General features: G+C 39.4%; 1 pseudogene; it reads left to right on the top strand.

Annotated features, from left to right (window-relative positions):
* Positions 1-22,088: 22,088 nt before the first annotated feature.
* LOC149174471 (uncharacterized) overlaps positions 22,089-25,718 on the top strand; it is a 138,871-nt pseudogene continuing 135,241 nt past the window's right edge.

The raw sequence follows: 25,718 nt of genomic DNA, 5'->3' as shown, positions 1-25,718 counted from the left end.
CCCCATGATTACAGGATGTAGCCTCAGTGAAAATGATGAATCAGCAGTAGTGCATCAACCAACCTATAGATCCATGATTGGGAGTTTGCTTTATTTGACAGGTACACGACCAGATATTATGTATGCAGTGGGAATAGTTGGAAGGTTTCAAGCCAACCCAAAGGAAACTCATCTTTAGGCAGTCAAAAGAATCTTCAAGTACCTTCAAGGAACTCAAAACTATGGCCTATGGTATCCTAGAGATACAGATCTCACTCTTCATGCTTACACAGATGCAGATTGGGCCGGAAGCGTGGATGACAGGAAGAGCACAAGTGGCGGTGCATTTTTTATGGGTTCCAGATTAGTATCTTGGTTCAGCAAGAAACATAGTTCGATTGCTTTATCTACAGCTGAAGCAGAATATGTGGTTGTTGCATCTTGTTGCACACAACTCCTTTGGATGATGCAAACCTTGCAGGACTTTCAAATAACTTGTACTCCACCTGTCTCTATCTTATGTGATAATACAAGTGCAATAAGAATTTCAAAGAACCCAGTCATGCATTCAAAGACCAAGCACATACCGATCAAGTATCACTTTCTCCGGGAACAAGTGTTGGAAGAAAAGGTCAAATTGGAGTATGTTCCTTCTAAGGAACAAGTTGCTGATATACTCACTAAACCACTGCCCAGGGAAACTTTTGAATATCTCAGACAGAAGTTGGGAGTCGTTGATGCTTCATCCTGCTGTTGAAGCTTGTCTGTTCCAAGAAAAGTTGGTGTACGCGAGTTTGATGAGGGGTATCCACACACATATGCTGATTTATGCAAGTGCAGTCGTGTATATGGAGTTCTGAAGAAAATCAACAAGAACAAACTCTGGTTGAAGAGAGTCTGATATGGGTCTGTCAGAGACCATCAGGCACAGGTTCAGGGGGAGAAGATAATATTCTAATAATGCATTGTTGGCATTACTTTAGAAGCTCTTGGTTCTAGTACTCAAGCTGTTTTTGGTTCAGGTGGATCAGCTGCAGAAAGGAGAACAGAAGGAGAACATGGTTGATGATATATACAGTGATTGTCAGATGCTGCTGATAGTAGTTATTGGTCATTTGCATAAGTCTTGATATTTCATCTCTATGTCATGTATATTATTTTATCAAGGTCATGTAACGACCTATTTTGGTTTCCCCACTATGCCTGGGATGATTGATGTGATTGGTTGTCATATGTAAATTTCTAATGTATCCCCACTTGGTTGGGTGGATGATCCCCACTTGGTTGGGTGATGGTTGTATGTATTGAGTCTTTTGATGATAGGTAGGTCTTTTATGATGTTTAAGTCATGGTTCTTCATGAAGAACATCTTTTTGCAGACCTTGCCTACAGTCAGGGGGAGCATGTTCAGCACAGCAGAGCAGAGATATCAGCATATACTCAAGGGGAGCACAACCCTTTTCCCTTGATGACAAAGGGGGAGAATGACTTTGAGGTTGCCATCAAGTCCAAAGGGGGAGATTTTTGGCATTTTGGCACAAGGGTGGCACTATGGTACAGGTGTTGTCCTTGATGGCAACTCACTTTGGTGATAGATCCCAGTTCAGGTGCTCAGAATGAAGGAAATCTTGTATACACAGGTACACCTTGCCGAAGACGCGTATACACGCGGGTTATACGTTCAGAAGTCGCGTATGCGTATACACGCACTTTTATGCACATAAAAGCGTGTACATGGTGGAAAATGTATTTTTGGTCCATGGTTGTTAGTCCTTGGAACTTGAACCTATTGTTGTGGACCATGGTATCTCGTCAGAAGAGTTGGCCCCAGGTTTTTGGCCCTTGGTATTGGTTTATTATGGTTTTGGACCGTGGTATTGTGGAAAGCCTAAAACTATAAAAGAGGAAGGAGATCATGAGGCAAGGTACGATCTGAATTAATTGAATATCTGATATTGTGCTAGATCTAGAATACGTGTGATCTGGTTATGGTGCAGATCTAGATCTGAGAAAGAAGGAACCTAAGCGCAAGAAGGATAAGGGCTATTGATGGATCAAAATCTCAAGGCTTGAACATTGGTATCTCTGTATAATTTTGATCTATTATATGTGGCGCTCTCTTGATCTATAAATCTGGGTTAACTAATGTCTGAATGCTTAACAGAATAAATTATCCTTTATAGATCTGTACGCAGGTTCAGTGAATTGCAGGTGCGTATACATGCTTTTTTCGTGAATGAAAGTAGCGTATACACAGGTTGATTGAGGAACAAAAGTGTATACTCGCAGGTTGCTGAACGGTGAAGTAGCGTATATATCTAGATTTATGTTCTAGCTGCTTCTGTTTTATTGCTGCAGTGTTCTGGGTTCAGAATTGGTGTTTGACTACAATTACTGAGTTCTGGGTACAGTGGTCAGAGAAGTGCTTATTTGTTTCAGCTTTTGATTGGTGAAAAGGAGTTTGGGTTATGCAAAAATTCTTGATGTTTGATTGATGTCACTTGTGGATCCAGTCTGAAAATAAATGAAACGAGATCCCTGAAAGCAAAGAGAAGGTTGCAGCCTTCTTCAGGTAGGAGCCTTCGTACTAGTATCTCAAACTAGTACAATAACTTAGGGGGTTGGAGCTCCCTTCCAGGAAAGCTGGAGAGAGTTGTAGCTCTCTGTAGGTTGTAGCCTGCGTACTGGTAAAGACTGCACCAGTACAAAACATTGTAAAGAGAAATTTCTAATTGAAAAGAAGATAGAGACGAATTGCAGCAGGGGGTTTTCAGCCACATTGGGTTTCCTCCTTATATCTTGTGTTCTTGTGTGTGACTGTCTTCTGCTCTGTTTCACTATTTCTGATACTGTTTATGTGCATCTGAATCATAGATTAATAACTAACATCTGAAAGATAATTCAAATTATAATTCTGCTTTATATGCGTGGGTTTCTTTATCTGTAGTTGCGTATATACGCGGTTTTTATTAATTGAAGTAGCGTATATCATCTGGAATTTAAAAATGAAATATCTGGCTTGATAATACTGATTCACCCCCCCTCTCAGTATTATTTCCAACATGTATTGCAAAATTATGCTCAAGTATGGTAGATGCATTTAAAATGGGTCTAGATAACATGTCTGCAACTTTGTTATGTATGCCCTTTTTATATCTGATGACTAAATGAAACTGTTGTAGAAAACCCATCCATCTGTAATGTCTTGATTGCTGCAACTTAGTTTGGGAGTAGAAATATTAAAGTGGTTGATGATCAGTATGTACTATTGTCTCTTTACCCATTAAGTAATGTTTCCACTTTTTCACACTCTGAACTAATGCATACAATTCTTTGTCGTATGTAGGATAGTTAACTACTGCAGGATTAAAAGTCTTAGAATGATAATATATGGGTTTACCATGATATTTCAACACTGCTCCCATGGCATAGTCACTGGGATCAGTTTGGATCTCAAATGGCCTTTGTAGATCAGGGAGTGCTAATACAGGTGTTCTACTAATCTTTTCTTTCAAGGTGTCAAAGGATTTCTGATGTTTGCCTCCCCACTAAAACACCTTGTTCAATCCTGTTAAAGCATGTAAGGGAGCTGCAATTGAGGAAAAGTTAGAAACGAACTTCCTCCAATATTGTGCTACTCCTAAGAAGCTTCTCACTTCTATAGTAGACTTGGGTTTAGGCCAGTTTACAATGACTGCCAATTTAGAGGGATCTATTTTCAATTCACCACCCCCTACTATATGACCCAAGTAGTTTAGAGATGTTTTTCCAAATTCACATTTTGAGAGTTTAACACAAAGTTTTTCTCTTTTCAAAACATCTACTATCTGCTTAACATGCTTTAAATGTTCTTCCCACGTTTTTCTAAAAATCAAAATGTCATCCAGATACACAATAACAAAATCATCAAGAAAAGGTCTGAGTACATCATTCATTAATCTCATGAAAGTAGCAGGAGCATTGGTCAAGCCAAAAGGCATAACCAACCATTCATACAATCCCTACTTTGTTTTGAAAGTAGTCTTCCATGCATCTTGCTCTGCAACTCTGACCTGATGGTATCCACTGTGAAAATCTAGCTTGGTGAAATAAACATCTTCCTTCAATTGATCTAAAAGATCATCTATGCGAGGAAGGGGATAACGATTTTTTATGGTTATCTTATTTAGTGCTTTGTAATCAATGCACATTCTCCACGAGCCATCTTTTTTTCCCACCAAAATGATTGGTGACCCACATGGTGATGTGCTAGGCATAATGAATCCCTTCTTGAGAAACTCCTGCACCTGATTCTTGATTTCAGCATTCTCTAAAGCAGACAACCTGTACATTCCAATGTTAGGCAATGGAACATCTTGTTGCAAAATAATATCATGTACTATTCCCTTTTTAGGTTGCAGACCTTTAGGTTCCTGAAATAAGACATCATACTCTGAAACAACCTTTCCTATATCAGCTTGTTGTTCAGCATTACAGCGCTCAAATACATTGGTTTTATCAGGTTTCTTTTCCTTTACAACCATCAGTAAGAATTGTTTGCATGAATTTATCATTCTTTTCATCTACCCTGAGTTTATGAGAGTATAATTATTCTTGAGCTTATGAGCTCTTACAAAGTATTCAATTCCATCTTTAACAAGTAGATACTTGTTCTCAGCTCTATAGAAGAATGCCTTTCTATCATACAAGTAAGGACTTCCTAAAACAATTCCACATATATCCAAAGGAATTATGTCTAACTCAACCTCATCTACAAATGTTGACCCAAAAGGAAACTTGAGTTTGCATTGTCTAATCACTTGTAGTTGTGCTTTATCATTCAACCATCCTAATGGGTATGGTTTCTTATGAGGTGTAGCTGCTAATCCCAATTTCTTTACAATTGCTTCAAAAGTTAGATTTACTTGTGAGCCACTATCAAACAAAGTATGAATCTTTTTATTTTTGGAAACAACTCGAATATGGAAAATCTCATGTCTTTTTCACTCATTTTCTTCATCAATAACAAATCGAGTAGAATTACTAGTAGATGCTTCAGAATTATTACCTTTTATACCTGTGGCTGCAATAGTTGTTTCATCTCTTGAGTCTGACCCCAAATCTTTCTTAATAGTTGCAACTGTCTTCTTCTTCTTGCCCTTAGACTTCTTAGGTCTCAGCTCTGGATGTAGAATCTAACAATGTTCATCATCATGCCCATCCTTTTTACAGTGAGTGCATGAAGCTTTGCTTTCTGTGCAGTGTTAGCCTTCCTTGCTTTCCACTTCTGCTTTCTTTTCTCCTTGCTCTTGCTTGCAATGGGTTGGGATGTGTTAGCCTCCTATTGCAATAGTTGTTCATATTTCATGATTGACAGTTGAAATTTCCAAATATGTCATCTTTTCATGCTGCAAAGTTCCATATTTCCATCAAGTTCCATTTTTTAAGAATCATACCATTTTTGAAGAGTTTTCAGTTAAGGGAAAGCCAAACAGCTTAATCTTGGCTTCCCTAGGTTTAAATTGCTTGTTTTAGAAGATAGAGAATGAATATCTGTCCAAACTGTTTAATCTTGGCAGATTTTAGATAGGTAGAGAAGCAAGGGAGCTCAACAGCTTAATCTGAGCCCCTGGAAGAAATAAGGATCGATTTAGATAGGAGGATAGCCAAAAGAAAAGTTGAAAAGCTGGGTTTGCTAGTCCAAGTGCACCCAAACCAAAAAGAAGAAAAAATGCTAGGTAAGTAGGCTGGGTAGGTAGTTTTGAGGTTGTAGAATGTTGGTTTGTGATCAATTTTGTGTTTCAAAGTGATATTTTACTTCAGATCACATATATAAGGCAGTTTTCCATTTGGAGCAGCTCAAGCGAGGCATGTCTAACTTCCTCTTCTTCCTCTTCCCCAAAACATTCACTAACTTCCCCTAAAGAGGTCAAGATCTGCTTGATATCTCTTAGATTCATCATTTTTCGTATCATTTCCCTTAGTAAAGATCTGCTTTGCTTAGGAGTGCTCATATTTCTTCTACAAGTTCTATTTCCCCTTTATAGCCTAAGATTTCCATACTTAGCGCTTTCTTCACACTTTCATGTTAACTACTAACTCTATTATGTAAATCCCTATCTATTTCCCCTTCCCCTTATTAAAAATATGTATAAAAACCCCCTAAATACTTATCCCCTCCCCCTTGTTGAAAAATAGCCATAAGTTCACTTGGGAATTGCTAAGTTTGCCTGAAACTTAGCAAGAACCCTCATTTTGCCCCTCTAAACCATCTTCCAATGCAGAGGACCCCTTCCTATGCATAAAATTCCCCTCCAAATGTATAAAATCCATCTTTTGGCCTTGTTTTTCCTTTTCCAAGGCATAAATCCTTCTTTTCATGCTTTCAGACCCCTTCCGAAGCATTAGAAACCCTTCAAAATCATTAAAAATCCCTCAAAAACATTGAAAACCTCCCTCCGATCTTCAAAGAGCCCCTTCCGATACACATAAACCCCTCCGATGTCATATATTCTTCCTCCGATCGGAGAGGCCTTCCCCCGATCACAATAACCTTTGGCCGAGTTAGAAAATATGCCTCCGATCCCATGTTCCTCCCCTCCGACGCGATATCGCTGTCGGAGGAGGCAGTTAACAGTTGGCCCCTTTTTATAGTCCCCGATGGATGCTCCACCGATAGCGATATCGGCAGTCGACCATCGCAAATATTTCAATGTGGCCACACCCCCGGTCCCCGCCGATCGCCGATGCTCGGACTTATCGGGAGCCGTTGGATCGGGCCCTCAGATCAATGGCCCTGATCTTGTTGGGGCGCTCCCTATTTCGACAATCGCAATATGTAAAGGCTGTGCCCCATGTCCGCCCCGATAGTGATGTGCCGATTTGTTTGTGGCCGTCGGATCAAGCCTCCAGATCTGACGGCCCATATTCAATCGCGCCCCCTCCATTTCGCTAGCCCATCACCATGTGTTAATAAGCCATCCTCCCCCGATCGCCGATAGTGATATCGGTGATCGCTCCGTCGGCATTCACATATATATATAATACCCACCCCCGATGGACCTCCTGCCAGCGATATTGCGATCTAATCCTGGCCGTTGGATCGGCCCGCGCCGGATCCAACGACCCAGATCTATTTTTTGGCAACAGTAATCGCTCCCGCCCATTTTTGATGGATTTTCATGTGTTAAGGCTTTTGGCCTTATAAAATCAAAATGGGCCATTTTTGCATGTATCAGTTCAACACCCTCGTGTAGCCCATCAACAAAGAAACAAGGCATGCTTTAACAGTTTTGGATCGCTCCAAGCTCAGATTGCTCCAAAATACAGATTTTCGGCCCCGACAAGCCTCCAGTCCACGCATCCTCCTCTATTTGCAGTCATTTCTTCATTTTTGGGAAACTTTTGATCGGCCAGTGCCGATGCTCCTCTATAGGCCATGGAAAGCATTACAGCAGTATTTTTGGCCATAAAAGAGATAAAGCAGGGGCAATTTGACAGTTTCAAGCATATCAAGGCAGAGAAAGTGGCCTCATTCAAGTGATAAAGAGTATCAGAGGAAAGATAAATCCCAGATCCAATTAAAGAGTATCAGTGAAGCGGCAAAGAGTATTAGATCGACAATATCAAAGCAGGTGAACAATAAAGAGACCCAAACAAAGTCAAGTAAGCGCAAAAACAGAGTTAAAGCCATTTAAAGCTGAATTACATCAGATTTAATTGGATTCAAAGCTATCTAAAGGTGGAAGAGCCGAATATAAAGAAGCAGAGCAAGTGTTAAAGCGCAGTTATGATAAATAGCCAGCGCAGAGCTCCAAAATCCCATATTAACTCATTTTGTAATGCTGTTGCCTCCAGCGCAGCTTAGATGGATATTTGTTGCATTTATTTCAGTAGAGATTAGGTTAGAAGCACTCATTTCATCAGATCTATTTAAGATCTGTTTTATAGATATCTTGGGATATTTTCCCTATAAAAACCACCCTGATCCATTGTTTAAAGGGTTGGTTGGTTGATAATCCAGAGTCTAGACTTGTGTTGTATATTTGTGAACTTCTATAATCAAAGATTGTTGAAGAGCCTGTTGATGGACTTTTTGTTGGATGTTTTAATGGCTGAAGAATGACTACAGGATTCTCGTGCTCCCACATGGCTCAATAAGTCTTCCTTGTCTCTGTTTTTCAATTTATATATGTTATATCATCTATGTGCCACCATCTAAATTGCAGAAAGAAAGACTAGCTTAGAATTTACCTAGCAGCACTCTATGCTCAGTTTCTGTGATTTCTATATGTTTTCTTCTGATTTAGGCATAAATATGAATACCTCATGGCTCATATTTGCTCTATTCCATCCATGTATCACTGTTATTTAGGAATTCTTGACTGCTCCTAGATAAATTTCATTCACCTTTCCCTCTGTTAGTTAGATGAAAGATTCTTAGTTGCCTTTCATTTCTGACTTCCATTTCACCCTTATTTCAGCTTGAATGTTGTTCTATGTGTAGCTATCCTGCTCTGTATTCCTCTTGTGACCAAGAAAACGCACCAGCAGCCCTAAACCATGACTCCATGCCCAATGGTTCGAACTTCTCACACTATGCATCCCAACTCTGCTTGAAAGCATCATCCTTCCCACCAAAACTTAAACAAAACCCAAGAGCATCACATCTAGCCTAAAACCAGCCCTAAACAAAGCTAAATCATAAAGAGAGAGCCCTCTCTGATTGCAGGTAGGCTAGGACCTGCAATCCAAAGATTGGTTTGTGGTTACCTCGGCCATATGCCTTAAGGAGCCAAGGGACAACCTGAGTGTTAACAGGATGGTCCCCCAACTTCTGGATTTCCATTCTTTCCTCTAGCTTCTAGATGAGTAGCTTGTATAGATACCTCATCTATACTAGTGGGATTGAACATGAGGATGGTATGCCTCATGTCGTTGTGTAGACCACCAATGTACTTCAAAAGAGTTTCTGGTGAGTCTAATGAGATACCTAGCATCAATGCTCTCTTTCTAAATTCTTGAGTATACCCTTGCACACTTTACCCTTTCAATTGCTGAAGGGTTTGCCAACTCATCATGGCTTGTTGCATGTAGGCCAATGGATAGAACTGCTTTTTTATTGCAGAAACAAATTCACTCCAGACAGAGATAGTCTTACCATGTCTTTTCATATCAGCTTGGGTCATGCCTTCCCACCAAACCAACGCAGTGCCTCCTAGGCGTAGGCTTGCCAGCTGAATCTTACTCTTGTTTGAGTCTATGTTCTATACTCTGCAATACACATCAATTTGTCTTATCCAATTGTCCAACTTTTCAGCATTTAGCTCTCCATCATATATAGGCAAATCAAATTTAACATCTAGCTTGATTAAAGATGCTTTCTTATTATGCATGGGGCTATTAGGAGGTGTGAGAAAGCTTTCCTCTTTCCCTTTTCCCTTGGAGTGGTCATGGAAATGAGACTTATCTTCTTCTTTATCTTGTTTAGAACCTGAGGAGTCTTCATTCTTATGCTTTCTAAAGTCCTTGTACATTTCTTCTACCGTAGACTTTATAGCTAGGAAAATTTCTATGAATTGAGGGTCTGGCCCCATAGAACCTTCCTTTGACATTGTCTTCCAAGGATAGACACTCCCAATTTCAGGATTAGTTTCCACCAACTCTCCTTCTCCTAATTTGAGCTTTGATCTAGTGAGCATTCAATAGCTAAGCCAACACAAGCTTGTCTAACCTTACAGCCTAAAACTCTGATACCACTTGATCTAATAATCACCCTATGAGTGACCTCAGTTAAAGATTTATTGAATAAAGGTATTATAGACTCATGTGTTGGTGTGTATGTCTATGTTATCTAAGCAATGGATCAATCAGATTGCAAATACACAGACACTTGAAATGGAAATACAATAGAGAAATACAGTAAGAAAATACAAGAACACAAGAAATTAATAAGGAGTTCACCCTATCCTCCAGGGATACATCTCTGGTCTAGCTCTCAGTGGTGGCCTTATTTTATTGTGTCTTAAGCAAAGAATTACAATGCAGGAGCTCAATATGAGTCACCTGAAACATATTTGCTTGGCAGGGTGGTTCTTGGATTCCCCAAGCCACTAGAGTGCACAGACTCTGTTCCTACCAGCTCTTTGACCTCTCTGGTCTGACAGATCCTCTTTGGGGATGGTGATCGATGCTACCTTTGGTTAGCTCAGCCCTCTATCTTCTCTTCTACTTTTCTTTGCTTCACTGTCTTCTTATGTTTGTGTTTCGTCCTCCTCTCGGGGTTCTGGTCTCTTTGTCTCTCTATGTCTCTCTCTTGTTTTCTTTTGTCTCTGTTCATGGCTTTAAGGTCATTCGTTCCCATGTCTGTTTAGTTCCTCTTCCACCTCCATTGAATCACCTACTACAGCTGCACTTGGAGTTCACTGTTAGGCATCATCATCAGGCTCACAGGGAGTGGCCATATGTCCTCCTATAAATGGTGCCAGCCTGCTTCGTCAGTTCAATTCTTCAGTTATGTCATAGAACGAGTCTTCCTCCACCGTGGCGGTCAAAGCGGACCTCAAATCCTTCTAAATTGAGGCTTATTCCCTTGTTAAATCTGATCTTTTCGTCAGGTGCGATGTCAACTGTTCGATTTGGACCCCCCCAGATCCAACGCCATCCTCTCATTTCACACGGTTGACTTGCTCGACCGTTAGCAGGTGATGAGCAGTGGTTTTCTCTCTCCTCCACTCACCATGCATCGCTCACTGGTGGAATTTCTCCACTTTCATCCAAAAACAGTTACTATTTAAGGAGCCCCTAATCAATACCAGCGGTTTCAGAGCAAGTCCTGCCTTTTAGCTTTTAGCCTTTTCACCTTTTGTCCTTAGGTTCTCTAGCTCTCCATGTGACCAATGCTCAGGGCTTCTACATTTTGAGCCTTTTCTCCCAACGATGCATGATTAGCGGTAATCGAGCATCAAAAACCTCCTCTATTTCCCGATATGGGCCTCCCAGGGGCTAATTTCACCTCCCACACAGTCTCCATGGGCCTCAGTCAGTGTGCTTTGACCGAGGTCCTCGTCATTCCAAGTTGGCTACCAACTACCATTAGTTCAAAGGTTTTTTGATCGCTGTTTTGAATTCTTTGATGTTGGTCCCGACTTGATAAAGTCATGGTTATTTTGACAGTTCTTTATGGATCCAATTCGGATCAAGCATCCAAGAAGAATACCTTCATCTGCTCTGGATTCAAACTTACCAAGTTTTTCATCAGTCTTTTTGATGTAACATTTCCTTCCAAAAACTTTGAAGTATTTTACAGTAGGAGTCTTACCATACCAAAGTTCATGTGGAGTTTGAGTGTTGTTTACTTGAACATTTTCTTGGTTGAGAATAGTGATGGTGGTGAATGCAGCTTCATCCCAGAAGGTTGCAGGAGTTCCATATTCATCTATCATAGCTCGAGCCATTTGTTGAATAGTTTTGTTCACCCTTTCTACCACTCCATTTTGATGAGGAGTCCTTGCAGTGGAGAACTTCCTTTTTATTCCATGTTGTTCACAAAAGTCAAAGAATTCATCCGAGGTAAATTCCCCTCCTCGATCAAATCTGAGGCATTTGATTTTGCGATCTAATTCATTTTCAACCAAAGCTTTGAAGGCTTTGAACTTTTCAAATGCTTCATCTTTATGCTTTAGAAGACCTATCTAACACATTCTAGAAAAATCATCAATGAACAATATAAAGTATTCTTCTCCACGAGGTGAATTTTTCCTTGATGGTCCACATAAATTAGTATGAACAAGTTCAAGAGGCTTACTAGCTGACCCTTCCTTTTCGATGAAGTGAGATCTTGTTTGCTTACCAAATTGAGATGATTTGCATTTAGTATTTTTAGGAATGTTGATATTTATAAGATCATGAACAACCTAGAATCTGCATGCTTTTATTATTTGAGAAAAGCTTAGATGTCCCAATCTTCTGTGCTGTAGCCATTTTTCATCATTTTTGCTTAGATAGCACTGTTGTTGTCCTCCCTTGAGTATGTATAAGTTGTTTGGAGTTCTTGTACCTTTGATCACGATTTCTCTTGTATCAAGCTCATGAAAAACACATCCATTTGATCAAAACACCACTTCATTTCCTTGATCACACATTTGACTCACACTCAACAGGTTATGCTTTAGACCATCAACATACATAACATTCCCAGCTTTAACTTTTTCTTTCAAGAAAACAGAGCCTTTACCTCTTCTGACAGGAGGCGTGTCATTCCCAAATGAGACATTTTTTTCCTTTTCTAAGGCCTTATATGAGTGTAGTTTTTCTTTGTCACCTGTCATGTGTTTTGAGGATCCATTGTCAATGTACCACTAGTTTTCTTGTCCTTCTACATACAAGGCTATACCAAATATTTCTGTTTGTGGTTTGTGGTTCTTTCTTTCTCCATATTTTGGGATTTAATGAAGTTTTCTCCTTTTGAGATATATGCCGAAATTTACTCCTACATTCAGATTATTCATGGCCAAAGTTGTTACAGATTGAGCATTCTATTTCATTTTCAAGAAGAGAAAAGTTATTATAGGAACTTTTCTTGATCCCTGTCACATTCCTTTTATTTTGTGCTTCTCTCGTCATGATGGTTTTGTAAGCAACACATTGAGTGGCTTTGTGTCCAAAATTATGACATGAGAAACATTGACCATTGAATAAGTTCATGCGATTATCGAATCTATTTATCTGGTGATTGTAGTTTCTATTCATCTTTGAAACAAATTGAGTATGTTTTACCTGAGGTTGGTTGTAACTTCTATTCATCCTTGGAGAAAACTGAGCTTGATTTACCTGGTGATCTGCTTTATGCCTTTGTTGACAATTGTCATATTGTTCACTGTTCTTTGCTATATCAAGACAGCTTTTAGTGGAGGTTGATGACTTCTCTCATATCTGATGGGCTTCCTTTTCTCATCTCAAAGGCAGTTAAGATTTCGTGAAGCTTTGTCATAGTAATAGTTTCAAGATCCTGTTTTTCTTCTATGGAAGATACTTTTGATTCAAATTTAGCAAACAAGGATCTTAAAACTTTCTCGACTAAGGTAACTTCCTTTATCTCTTCACTCAAATTTTTCATGCAATTAACAACCTCATCTATACGTAAGAAGTAACTAGCAATACTTTCATCATTGTGCATCATAAGAGTTTCATATTGAATTCTGAGAGCTTGCAGTTTAGCACGTTTTACCTGAGAGTCTCCTTCGTAGCTTATAACGATTTTGTCCCATATTTCTTTGGTTGATTTGAGCTGCATAACTTTGACAAACTCTGATTATGACAGACTTTCCAACAATGTATTGATAGCCCTGGAATTGGTTTCATATTTCTTTTTACTTGCCGTATCTGTAGGAATTGCTGATGGAAATGTATATCCTCCTTCCACGATTTCCCAGACATCTGTTCCAAGTGATTGAAGGTAGGTTGTGGTTCTTATCTTCCAATAAACAAAGTTGCTCCCATCAAAGATTGGCAGTCTAATGGATCCCCCACTTTCTTTATTACACATGATGATGGATCTTCTTTAAAGCGATCAAGCTTCTTCTGAAGGACCTGCTCTGATACCAATTGTTGGAAATAATACTAAGAGGGGGGGTGAATCAGTATTAGTAACTCAATAATTTTTCATTTCCATAGGCAGATTTGTATACACTACTTTAGCTAAGTGAACCAGCATGTACACACGACTGTTATTAAAGCAACCAGCGTATATGCAGAGAACTTTTTGATTTACCCAATTTATCAAGTATTGAATATTAATCAGTATGTCAGATATTAATTAGACAGTGTAGTAAAAGTAGAATAAAGCATAAGCATCACACATGAACACCAAGATATAAGGTGGAAACCCAATGTGGGTAAAAACCACCTGCTGCTGTCGTCTCTGTCTTCTTTTAATAATAAGAAAATTCTGTTTACAATTTTGTACTGGTACAGCCTTATACCAGTACGCAGGCTTTGACCTGTAAAAGGCTACAACCTTCTCTCGTTTTCCAACTACTACTGGAAGGGAGCTACAACCCCCTAGCTATTGTACTAGCCGATATGATTACTAGTGCGTAGGCGCCAACCTACAGAAGGCTACAACCTTCTCTCTTCCTCCAGGGACCACGTTTCATAAATTTTTAGGCTGGACCCATCAACAACATCATAGCTGACATTCAATCATCAAATATATATGCATCACCCAGTTACCTTTTGAACCAACCACAACTGAATCAATCAATCACTTTGACAACCCATCAATCTGATCATTTAGAATACTGTCACCAGAATATAGTAACCAAAACCCAAGCCAAGACATCGAACTCTGCAACAACAAACAAAAGCAACTAAAACATATTTTTTAAGGTATACACTACTTCCATGTGTTGAACCTGCGTGTATATGTGCTTTTCTCAAAGACAACCAGCGTATACATCTACAAATATAAATTCAGAGTTCTGTAGCTATTCTAGACTTTAATTATACCCAAATCATATCATTTACAGAATAATATATGCGTCAGTATTCAGAACTAGAATATACATGAGAAAAAAGTCATAATGATACTTCATTTTATGCCTTAAGATTCTGATCCATCATTAGATCTAATCCCTCATCATCTGCTAAGGTTCATCCTTGGTTCAGATCCAACACTACACCATAACCCAATAACCTACATACTACATCTCACAATTCATTAGATATTCGATACTTGCACACCCTGGCCTAGTGATCTTCTCCTCCTTAGTTTGTAGGCCTTTCTCAATACCATGGACTAAAACCACTTACGACCAATACCTTGGACCATATACCTAGTGTCAATACCTCGAACTAGATACCTTGGACAAATACCATGGATCAAAATACCATGGACCAAACACTTCAGACCATAAACTTAGTTTTCCAAGCTATACGCACATTTCCTTCTATGAAATTGCATGTGTACGTATATGTGACTTGTATACAGTGAACCTGTGTGTATACGTAGCTTGGTCAATGGTGACCCTGCGTATACATCTCTTTCTTCATTTTGTGAAGACTGATCTGTAATTCTTTGTTGTTCACCTGCTATACTATGATCTTTTATCTGAGTGAGTTGCCATCAAGGACAATACCTGTATCATAATGCCAACAACATGCCCCCAACGTAATGACTCATCGAGGTACATGCCCCCCAAGCTTCATTTCATTCAACTAGGTGGATGGAAGGAAGGTTCACTTTCAAGATCTTGGAAAGACTCGACTGGGATTTTACAAGATCTTAATCAAAGACTCGATTTGGAAAAGGGAGTTGTTTCATTTTTAAACAAGGTTGACACAGTAAGGGAACTCTCCTCATACTCCTTGTTTCATTTTTTAACAAGGTTGACAAAAGATAAGGAACTCTCCTCATACCCTTTGTTTCATTTTTTAATGAGGTTAACACAAGACAAGGAACTCTCCTCATACCCTTTGCTTCATTTTTTAATGAGGTTGAAACAAGACAAGGAACTATACTCGGTTAAAATTGTTCACGGGCCATATGATAACATGGCATCCAAGAGGTCTTCACTAGATGGAAGAAAAATGCTATGGGACAAATACATGTCATTGGGTACTTGTTATAGCTCCAAATATCACCCTTTGTATTTGTGATGCTTGGTTTATGCCCTAGGGCAACCCCTCCTTCCAGAATTGGTCCAAATATTAAAAAAATAGTGTTTTACTCCCTGTACGCGACTTTGCCCTGTATTAAATGCATGTACATGTTGGTCAGTATATACCCAACCCACGTATATGTCTTAAAACACTTAAAAAAAATAAATTTCCTTAATTCTGGGTAGAGATCACGGGCATTACCTGTTTATTACCTATTAGTGCCCATGGCCCAACTATTCCCAACTATTTCCCAACTAAAAAACTACTTTGGGAGAAGTATAAAAAGACTTCAATGGGAAGGCCTTAAGGAGGAGAGAAAATAGAGAATTACTCTGCTGAGATTATCCCCTGATCAAGTTTGAAGATCCTTATGCTTCAAGCACTTCCCCAAGTTCAGGAAACCCTTGCTTCCTTGAGAGTTGATATCCTTTCACTTGTTGGAGATATCCTTGTATTGGTTATGGAAGGAGCCTTTTGAAGACCGGGACTGGGTAGACCTGGAGGACGGTTCCACTTGGAGCCAGAAGAGGAAGACTCAGGTGAACTCTTTATATGCTTTTATTATAGTTATCTGCAATAAAAGAAACACTATCTTGTTCCTGATATCAACTTTGTTCATGCATCTGATGTTATTCTTATGGTTTATATATGAATGACTATTTCAATGTATAACTAACCATCTACTTATATGTTATAAAGTTGATTTCACTATAATGCTTTATCTATATGCTGTTGTGTGTCTTTCAATTGGTTGTTTTGCAGGTTCAAATATCATGAGGAGTTGCAGAGGGTTTGAACCCTGGCTAGAACTACCCAAACAAAGGACCCCCGAGTATGTACATCCTCACATAGTTTGCTCATTTAAGCATTTTTCCTGAGTTATACGCTTGTTTCTTACTGTAGATTACTCCTGCTCTGCTAGGGTTCTGACCCAAAGCCCTAGGAGATTTTATTCCTTAACAGAATTGGTGACTCCACTGGGGACAACAATCTTGTTGTTCCTAGTTTGGGTTATTTAGTGCCAATCAGGGCTCAACTTTCAGTTTTCTTGCTGTGATTGTACTGTCTGCTCTTGTAGGAACTCAGACTTCAAGTTTGATCCTTTTCATCAGGCCTCATTTTTTGTTTTTCTTGTAAACCTTTATATACGCACCTTTGTTGGGTTACAAAACCATATACACGCTAGTTTCTCTCAACTGAAACTATGTATACATGGGTTTCTTTTGACTAAAATGCATGTACATGCGGCTGTGTAGAGACACAGTCGGGTATACATTTGTTTTGCATGATTTGTTCAAGTCTTTTTATCTGGAAAGATTTGTTTCTTGGCCTGTGTGCTTCTTGAGTGGTCAGTTTCTATTTTCAGATTTTAGTTTTTCAGTGAACTTACTGTTTCGAGTTCTCTCCTGCTTTGAAGAGTTTTTGGTCTCGATTTGCTTTATAGTGAGTTTTATCATTTGTGTTTCAATGCACAAGACTTATTGTAGAAGTTCTTGATTGTTCTGGTCTTCTGGAATAGAAGATTGCTTGCAATCTTTGTGTCAAACTTTATTTTTATGGTTTGCTTGCTTTGCTTCCCCTTAATTTTGTGGCCATTCACTTCTTCTTGCTTTTCGAAATTTTTTGTTGACAAGTTTGAAAGTGTGCCTTTCCTTATTTCTTGATCAACATCTTAAACCTCTTTTTGTTGCCTTTGGATCGTTTAGTGGATCTTGAAACACCTATTTTTTTAAGTTTTCATTCGTGTTGAATTGACAACTTGCAAAGTTTCCTTGTGATTTGCTTTTGATCTTCGAGTCTTTGGTAGCATTTTGAGTGCTTTCGAAAATTTTCTTTTATTGCTTTTTTGAAAAAAGAAAAGTCCTTCAAAAACATTGTTTTTGCTTTCTTTGCCGAATTTGAGTTTGGTTTCTTTTGGTTTTTGAGAGTGATTTGGGATCTTTGTGTTTAGTCCTTGTTTGGGGAAAGAATTTGTGTTCAAAATTCTTATTCCTTTCAAAACACTTAAGTTGGATTATAAAAGAAATTACTTTCATTTTCTTTTTAGATTAATCTAGAATTTTTGCATCATCACATACACCTTGCATTAGGGTAGTTTCGCATCATTAGAGCATCAATTGTCTTTTAGTTTTTGTGAGTGTGAAGTCTGTTACAAGAAAAGAAAAAGAATTTTTTTTTCTTTAATAGAAGTTTCTTAGAACCCAAGTAGAAGTTGATTTTCATCGAAGAACAAACAAGTGCATTGCATATAAGTTAGTTTTTCATTAATTTCTTTTGTGTCAATGAACACCATCATTTTCACTTCCGTATTGTCCCTTTGACTTAAAAATAACAGCCACTTAAAATCAAGCACTAATAAAATAAATTAGAACTTTTTATATTGTCAATAAGTACACCAACAAGTTTTAGGTTATTTAGGGCCTTGGATTAGGTGAGAGGAAAGTAAACTCTCTAAGGTCACTCTAAATTGTCAAATGTAGAAGTCTGAATAAAGAGTGAAAATCCAATAGCATTAGGGAGACCAGGAAAGCTCTGTGACTGGGAGTTAAGCACGAGGGTTTTTGAAGATAAGCATGAGAGATACCCCCTCTCTTATTTGTCAGATCTTACCTCACGACTGTTACGCCCGGCTTCTGATATGAGTTGGTATATTTAGTTGCCTATCCTAGGGATCTCCACAGGTGGCTGCAGAGGGGAATCCTATGGCACTTGAGGTTGATGTTGCATCACGTTCTACGGTACTTCTGGAGGGCACTCTTTCGAAGCTTGGGGGCTTGCACTAGCAAACACTGTTGTCTGGAGGTCAGCATAACTACCTCTGATACCTTCACTAGTAGACTTGGGGCGTAATTACCCCAATCTATTTTCGGAAGGCCCTTATTATTCACTTTCTTGTATTTTGGTGTCTGGTCCTAATCACCTAGAGTGGAAAAACTTGGAAGTTGTTTGACTGCTGAATTCTTTAGGGACATTTTTAGTGTGTGTTGTGTGCTCCTAGTTGGCTTAGCTTTCAAATTTCTTGAGTCTTTAAATAGATATTATTAAAATAATTCAAAGTGGTTGACTGATCACTTAGACGGTCCCGTAGACTTCGTGGGCTTTCACATACGAGTCCAAAGCATTCTCCTAGAAGGTTTAGGAGTGATTCTGCCAGTGGTTTTCAACAAGTGGCAGCTGACACATCGGAGATTGATCCTCCGCTTATGAGCATTAGTGAACAAGGTAGACCTAGTACTACCATAGAGCTAGAGAGGGGCACACCAGTTCTTTCTCAAGTACTCTTCCAGTTGAAAGATAATATTGAGGTAGAAGAGCTCTCAGAGTCGGTTACGGCTCTGAATTCTCCTCTCCCTTTTGATCATCTAAATGTATTGTTATACGTCAGAACTCCGACACTCAGGCCTTCAAGCTCAGGTCCACGTACAAACATTCCTTCGATGACCACTGCTGGAAGCATGGCATCCACCACGAGTGCTTCGAGTATGCAGACTCCTATATCAGTACAAGGGGTAGGAACTATTTCCATCCCTTCTACATCTTTATTTGGATCTACTACTAGCACATCCTTGTTTGGGTCTACTTCCATCCCATCGATGAGTGGAAGTTCCCAAGCACATGCATCTAGTTTTGGATTCCTCCCTTTTGGAATGCCTTCTCAAGGTATTCCTTCAATTCCATTAAGTGTACCATTAACTGCCTCCACATCCATGATGAGTGGATCGGCATCTTTTTAGGGTTTTCCTTTTGGAACTGGTCAGATACCACATTCCAATCTAACGGTAGGGTCTATGCCTTTTCCTTTCACAGGTCAAGGTACTAATCCTTTTTAGAGTTGGACTAACCCTATGGTTAGTGGGATTGAAATTGGGAATTTGTTTTTTGGCCAACTAGGAAATGTGTCGTACTCCTCGGTCAATTCATTTCGAAGTTTGCCACCCTTAGCTAATGCTTAGAACCCTTACTAAGGGTTGTCCATTCCTTACAATAATTCGTTAGGGGGAAACTTTGCTGGTTACAGAGGTGTTTCCGCTGGAGTTGGTCAAACTCCAAGTTTTGTTGGACCACAAGGGTCACCTTTTGGTTTAGAAGGTTCTACCAATTACTTAGGGCAACCTGGTGCCTTTCAAAATCCAGGTCATTCTTTTCATACTTTCGAGAACCCCGCCCAATCTGGGTGGAATCCCCAGGGTCCTCCGAGACTTCCTTTTCTGGCCACGCTCAATCTTCCAGACTTGACTAAGTTAACGAATGATCCAATCAGATATAGTCTGGCTTGGCCTCCAGTCCCAACCAAACTTCCATCGGATATTCCAAAATTCAAAGGGAAGAGAGGTGAAGACCTAGGCGACCATGTAACCACATTCCATTTATGGTGCCCATCGAACTCCCTCATTGATGATTTTATTAGGTTGAGACTATTTCAACGCACCTTAACTGGCAATGCGGCTAAGTGATATATAGAGTTGCCAGAGGGAACTTTTACATCTTTCACCAATTTCACTAACATTTTCTTAAACCATTTTCAGTTGACTGTCCGTTACGAAGCCGAAACTGAACTTCTGGCCAATTTTCATCAAGACATGGCTACTCACATTTCTGATCATATTCAGGAATGGAGAAAGAGAAAGAAGCTCATTAAAGCCGAAATTCCACCTGAATTCCACCTCGAATGGTTTTTAAAATCATTACAACCCGAGATCTCTAAGGATGTTTCTATGTCCAGAGTTTATTCTGAAGAACAGGCTCTCTTTCGCGCCCAGCAATTAGAACTGATATATTCTTAGTCTAGGACTCTTCAGAAAATCTAGCCTGATGCTCTTAGATCCACAGTTGATATAGCCAAGTCTGCATGCTGACAGTATTGTTGGATCGATTGATGCAAATGCGGTGAACCTTCTGAGCCAATTGTAGTAGTTGTCCATTCAAACTGCTTCTTCCAATCAGGCTGCATTGTTTACTACTCCACCTTTTCAACCTTCTTCTATAAACATTGTTCGGGCTTCTAACCCCAAAGGAAATCAAAATTTTGATGGGAAGAAGAAGGGACGAGGTAAAAAGAAGAATCAGGATGGAAGGGTAATGAGAATAAGCCTGGCAATAATGCTGGTGAGGGTGGAAAATAGTTTAAGAAGAAAGTTAAGTTTCCATGCAAGTTATGTAGTGGAGACCATTTGATTCATCTCTGCCCAAAAATTCAAGATGCTCAACGCTTGTTAGTGCAACAAGGGTCTTCTAGCTCCTAAGTGATCTTAACTAACCCTTTCCCCCAAGGGTAGCAGTTGCTTGCTGACGCAAACTCAAACCCTGGTACCTCTGCACGGGGAAACAAGGAGGGGGACAATTCCTCAAATGTTTTCATGATGGGTTGTCACGTCAACATGTCCACAAGGTCACGTGATTATGGTGAAGCTAAAACATCCAAGGATAAATCTGTTCCTGGAACTACCGATCCACTTCATATTGAGTGACCCTCTGTTGAGTCTATACCTCGAATACTAAAAGGTTCCGCCAAACGTGTGACTATCAACCCTAATGCCAGGGTAGCCTAGAACTACTCCATTGTTGAGGATCTGGCTCAAAGTCCATGCACTATGTCTGCTTTAGAGGTACTCCAGTCATGTCCAGCTCAACGAAGTGCTTTGCTTTCAGCGATAGGGGAAGTTTATCTAAACAATTCTTTAGTGCTCACTTTTGACATGCTCAATGTCAAAAAGAGACTCCCTCATCATATGGATTTTCAAATAAAGTCTACTTACCATAAAACTAACATTTTTCGAATAGTTGTAGATCAGGGAGCTTCCATGTGCGTAATGTCTATGTCATGTTGGAAGGCCATTGGATCGCCTTCGGTTGTTCCTTCACCCACACTCTTGACGGCATTTGGCGGACATTTTCATAGGCCACATGGGATTATCCCAGCCTTTCTTATATGTGTTGGAGGAAAGGTCGTTAACATCGAAGTAGAAATCATTGACGCCAACCTAGATTACAATCTCCTCTTAGGACGGAATTGGATTTATGAAATGGATGTTGTTGTTTCGACTCTGTTTCAAGTCCTTTGTTTTCCTCATGAGGGGAAAATTGTTAAGGTTGATCAATTGGATTATTCTCTAGTTGACCCTCGTGCAAATTTGGATTCTACTATTCCGTTGGTGGATAACTCTCGTCAACCTATCGAGAATCTAGGAGTTGGGATGTACTCTTCCTTGATGGGTGTTTTTTATCTTCCCCTTCCTTCAACTAGAATCGATATGATTATATCCTCCAAGGAGCCTCTACGAAAATAGTTTGTTCAAACTCATTATTTCTCGGATCTTGGAACCTTACCTTCATTTGCGACCACATCAGATGAGGGGTAGGTGGGTGGAATAGCACCTTTTATCTCTATAGCAGAACTTAGATATGAATTTATTGATAACTCTGTAGACAACCATCCGACTACCTTTTCAGAGGAAGAGTTAGATGGTACTATGGCTCCTGCTTGGAAGCTTGACTCTACTTTTGTTATGGATTGCTTAGATACAATTTTTCCATCTGACGAAGCAATATTCAAAGCAATGATGATGGTAGATCAATTATTGGAAGATTTCCATCGTCGTTCATATTTTCGTCCTCCTTTGCATGAAGTCGAATCTAGGTCCACCAGTCTGCCTACTAGCAATGTTTGTACAGTTCCTTTGGCTCCAACACAGTTATCTGCCAAAGGTAATATATTGATTGGCTCAATGACTATACATATAAACATTGCTAGGAACAAGCTGGTGGAGCCCCCTGATGGGCTCTACCTTAAGAGGAACTTTTCTTATGTTACGACCGAGCAATGGCCTCTTTGTATATTTTGTATTTTTGTACATATTTTTATTGAGAGTTTTTTTTTGTGATATCAACATTTTTTAATCTTCTTTGGCCTATTTTTTCTCCACAGTTTTTTCTCTCAGCACAAATGGTAACAATGGTGAGTCAAAAAGTCATTTTATAAGCTTTAAAAATTTCAAATTTTTTCAAAACTTTATTTTGTTTTGTCTTATGAATATTTTAACTTAGGAGCTTGGATTATCAAGAATAAGTTGTTTTTCAAGACATTTTGGATGCTTTTTCAAAAAATTCAAGTCAGTTCCATGACTGTTGACCTATCATGGCAGGTATCATTTACTCACTGGCATATAGGTTAGGGAAGCCATTTTTCCGTTGCATTTTGCATACTAGCCTCCATTTGTCGGTACACTTGCCATAGGGTCGATCCCATCGTGTTATGGTTCGTAAACCATCTTCATTCAGTGACTTTTTAAATCATGACACGATGGTAGAGCCATCCTTTTCGTGGGCATCATAGCTAGCACCTCATTGACATTGGTTTCCCATGTTGCTTCATTGAGTAGGCTTGGGAGTCCCCTCTAGTCCCGCCATGACTTGTGCGTTGAAGACTCATTCCTCTTTGCTTCTTCGCTTCATTCTGGCCTTATACCCTAGAGGCTCCTTTGTGTTGAGTTGTACTACTGCATTGCATTTTGACCATTTGCACCTTTTGGGCTTGAGCCGGCTTCACTTGGACTCATGTTTAAGCCACTTTTTGACCATGAAGTCTACAAAATCAAACTTGCAATCCCTTAGCTTCTGCAACTTGACACACCTTCAGACCCATGGAAGGAACATCCCTTTAAGTGTCCTTGACCATTTTTTCCTCCCTACATTGAGCATAGGAATGTTCCCATCCTAGGAGCTAGATCATCTGTTTCACTGACACTCGTTATTTCCACTGTACTATAGAATTCTTTTATTATTTTTCCAGCTTAAAGAAAAAGACAAAAAAATTACATATTCCAAAAAAGAGCGGGAATGGGACAATATTTCCATTTATTGTTGGCAGCTAGAGTCAGTTATGTCACCCTTGAACAAAGCACTCAAAAGAAAGTCTCTCCTCCATTTGGGCGAGATTTAGTTTGACTTAGGTATGCCTTAACCTTGTCATTGAGTCAGTTCTCCTCTAATTGGTTATCTCTTCCAATCATATGGAGAGTTCGTTCATGCTTCTTGCATGACGAACTTATATAGAGTCATCATATGCTGCCACATGGTCATCATTGAGTCATGCTTTTGTTCAAGGGAAGTAAGCCTGAGTCAGCCTCTTTGCGGTGTCCCTTGACCTATTTTTCAGTCGGCCATCCCTGGTTGTCAATGTCTTGTCTATAATCACATCAATTATATTGGTCCTTTACTCATGCAAGTTTGATAAGGTCTCCATTGACTTCTTGTTGGCGAGTATTTTCCTTATTGATGACGACATCTTACTCTGAGGACAGGCCTAGAGCTGCACCCTAGCCCTATTTTCATTATTGATAGGTCACCTTATGCTCAGCATCAATAAGTATCATGTGTCTTTGACTGAGTGGTTTCCCTTGTGCTCGACATCAACTTTCATTATCACACATTGGGATTCGTGCAGTGCCTTGGTTTCCATTTGATCCTATTGGTGGATTCCTCGCCTCTGTGTCAGCTTTCATTATTGGTTGGTTCAAAGGGTTTCTATCGTGCAATAGCTACATCTTGTGTACACCAAAAATGTGCTTCGGTCGAGTTACTACATCTTTTTTCGTCCAATTCCTTCCACATTATTGGCCTACAGGTTACACTCACACTAGACTGATGAAGGATGCCTTAATGCCTTCCTTCTAGCGGATCTTTCCCTATCGACTATGACTCATTGCTCTAGGGCAAAGGTCTATAGTCCATTTGGTAGTACCTTGGGGTTTGCAGTCATCAGTGGCAGATCCTTCACTATCAACAGTGGGAAACCATCATTGTCTCCTGATTGACAGATTCTTCCAGGTGTTCAACTTCAACTCATCTATTCGCACTTGTTAGATTGTACTGGGTACCTTGACTCTCATTATCATTATCGATGAGTGGTCTCACGTTTTTTAATGGTATATATCAATGACCGGTAATCAAACGATTTCTCACATGGTCTACTTCAGATAATTTATTCCCGTTGTGTAGAAATGTACCACAACGATCGATGAGGACCTTAGGTTTCATCATCATGCTTTGGTTCACTTGCCTGTTGCTTCTATTGCTACTAGTTGACACCATTCCATATTATATGTTGCAGTCCTTCACAACGACATCCTATATGCTGGCATCTAAGTTGCGATATAGTACCATCTTATTCCATGATGTTCATTTGGTACTATTGGGATCAGTTTTTGACATCAGTGATCAGCTTCATTGATCATCTTCTTATATGTGATATTCAGACATGTACTTATTCGATCATGATTAGATGATTCGTTATGTACTTTCAGTTCCTTATACTTGTATACATAGTGGATCCACATGTACTTTATATACGGGCATGCTTTACTTTCTTTGAGCATGGGTATGCCTACCTTAGATAGTTGTTTCTTTCTAATATTCTTTTGCTGGCTTGGCAGGGTAAAATCTGGTTAAGTCCTTCTCAGTTTTTGATAGGTTTCCTTTCCATATAATTAATACATTTCAGCCATCATGTACCCCTTCTAATCTCATATATGAGGGGGCATCTATTATAGCTCCAAATATCACCCTTTGAATTTATGATGCTTGGTTTATGGCCTAGGGCAACCCCTTCTTCCAGACTTAGTCCAAATATTTAAAAAATAGTGCTTTACCCCCGTGGCCCAACTATTCCCAACTAAAAATCTAATTTTGGAGAAGTATAAAAGACTTTAATGGGAAGGTCTTAAGGAGGAGAAAATAGAGAATTACTCTGCTAATATTATCCCCTGATCAAGTCTGAAGATCCATGTGCTTCAAGCACTTCCCCAAGTTCAGGAAACCCTTGTTTCCTTGAGAGTTGATATCCTTTCACTTGTTGGAGATATCCTTGTATTAGTTATGGAAGAAGCCTTTTGAAGACCGGGACTAGACAGACCTGGAGGATGGTTCTGCTTGGAGCCGAAAGAGGAAGACTCAGGGGAACTCTTTCTATGTTTTTATTATAGTTATCTGCAATAAAAGAAACATTGTCTTGTTCCTAATATCAACTTTGTTCATGCATCTAATGTTATTGTTATGGTTTATATATGAATGACTATTTCAATGTATAACTAACCATCTACCTA

Source organism: Pinus tabuliformis, chromosome 4_1, assembly GCF_031772625.1.
Source record: "Pinus tabuliformis cultivar Carrire ecotype Pingquan chromosome 4_1, CPIR1, whole genome shotgun sequence".
Lineage (NCBI taxonomy): Eukaryota > Viridiplantae > Streptophyta > Pinopsida > Pinales > Pinaceae > Pinus > Pinus tabuliformis.
Note: the sequence above shows the minus strand (reverse complement) of the source record. Positions and strands in the feature narration are given on the sequence as shown.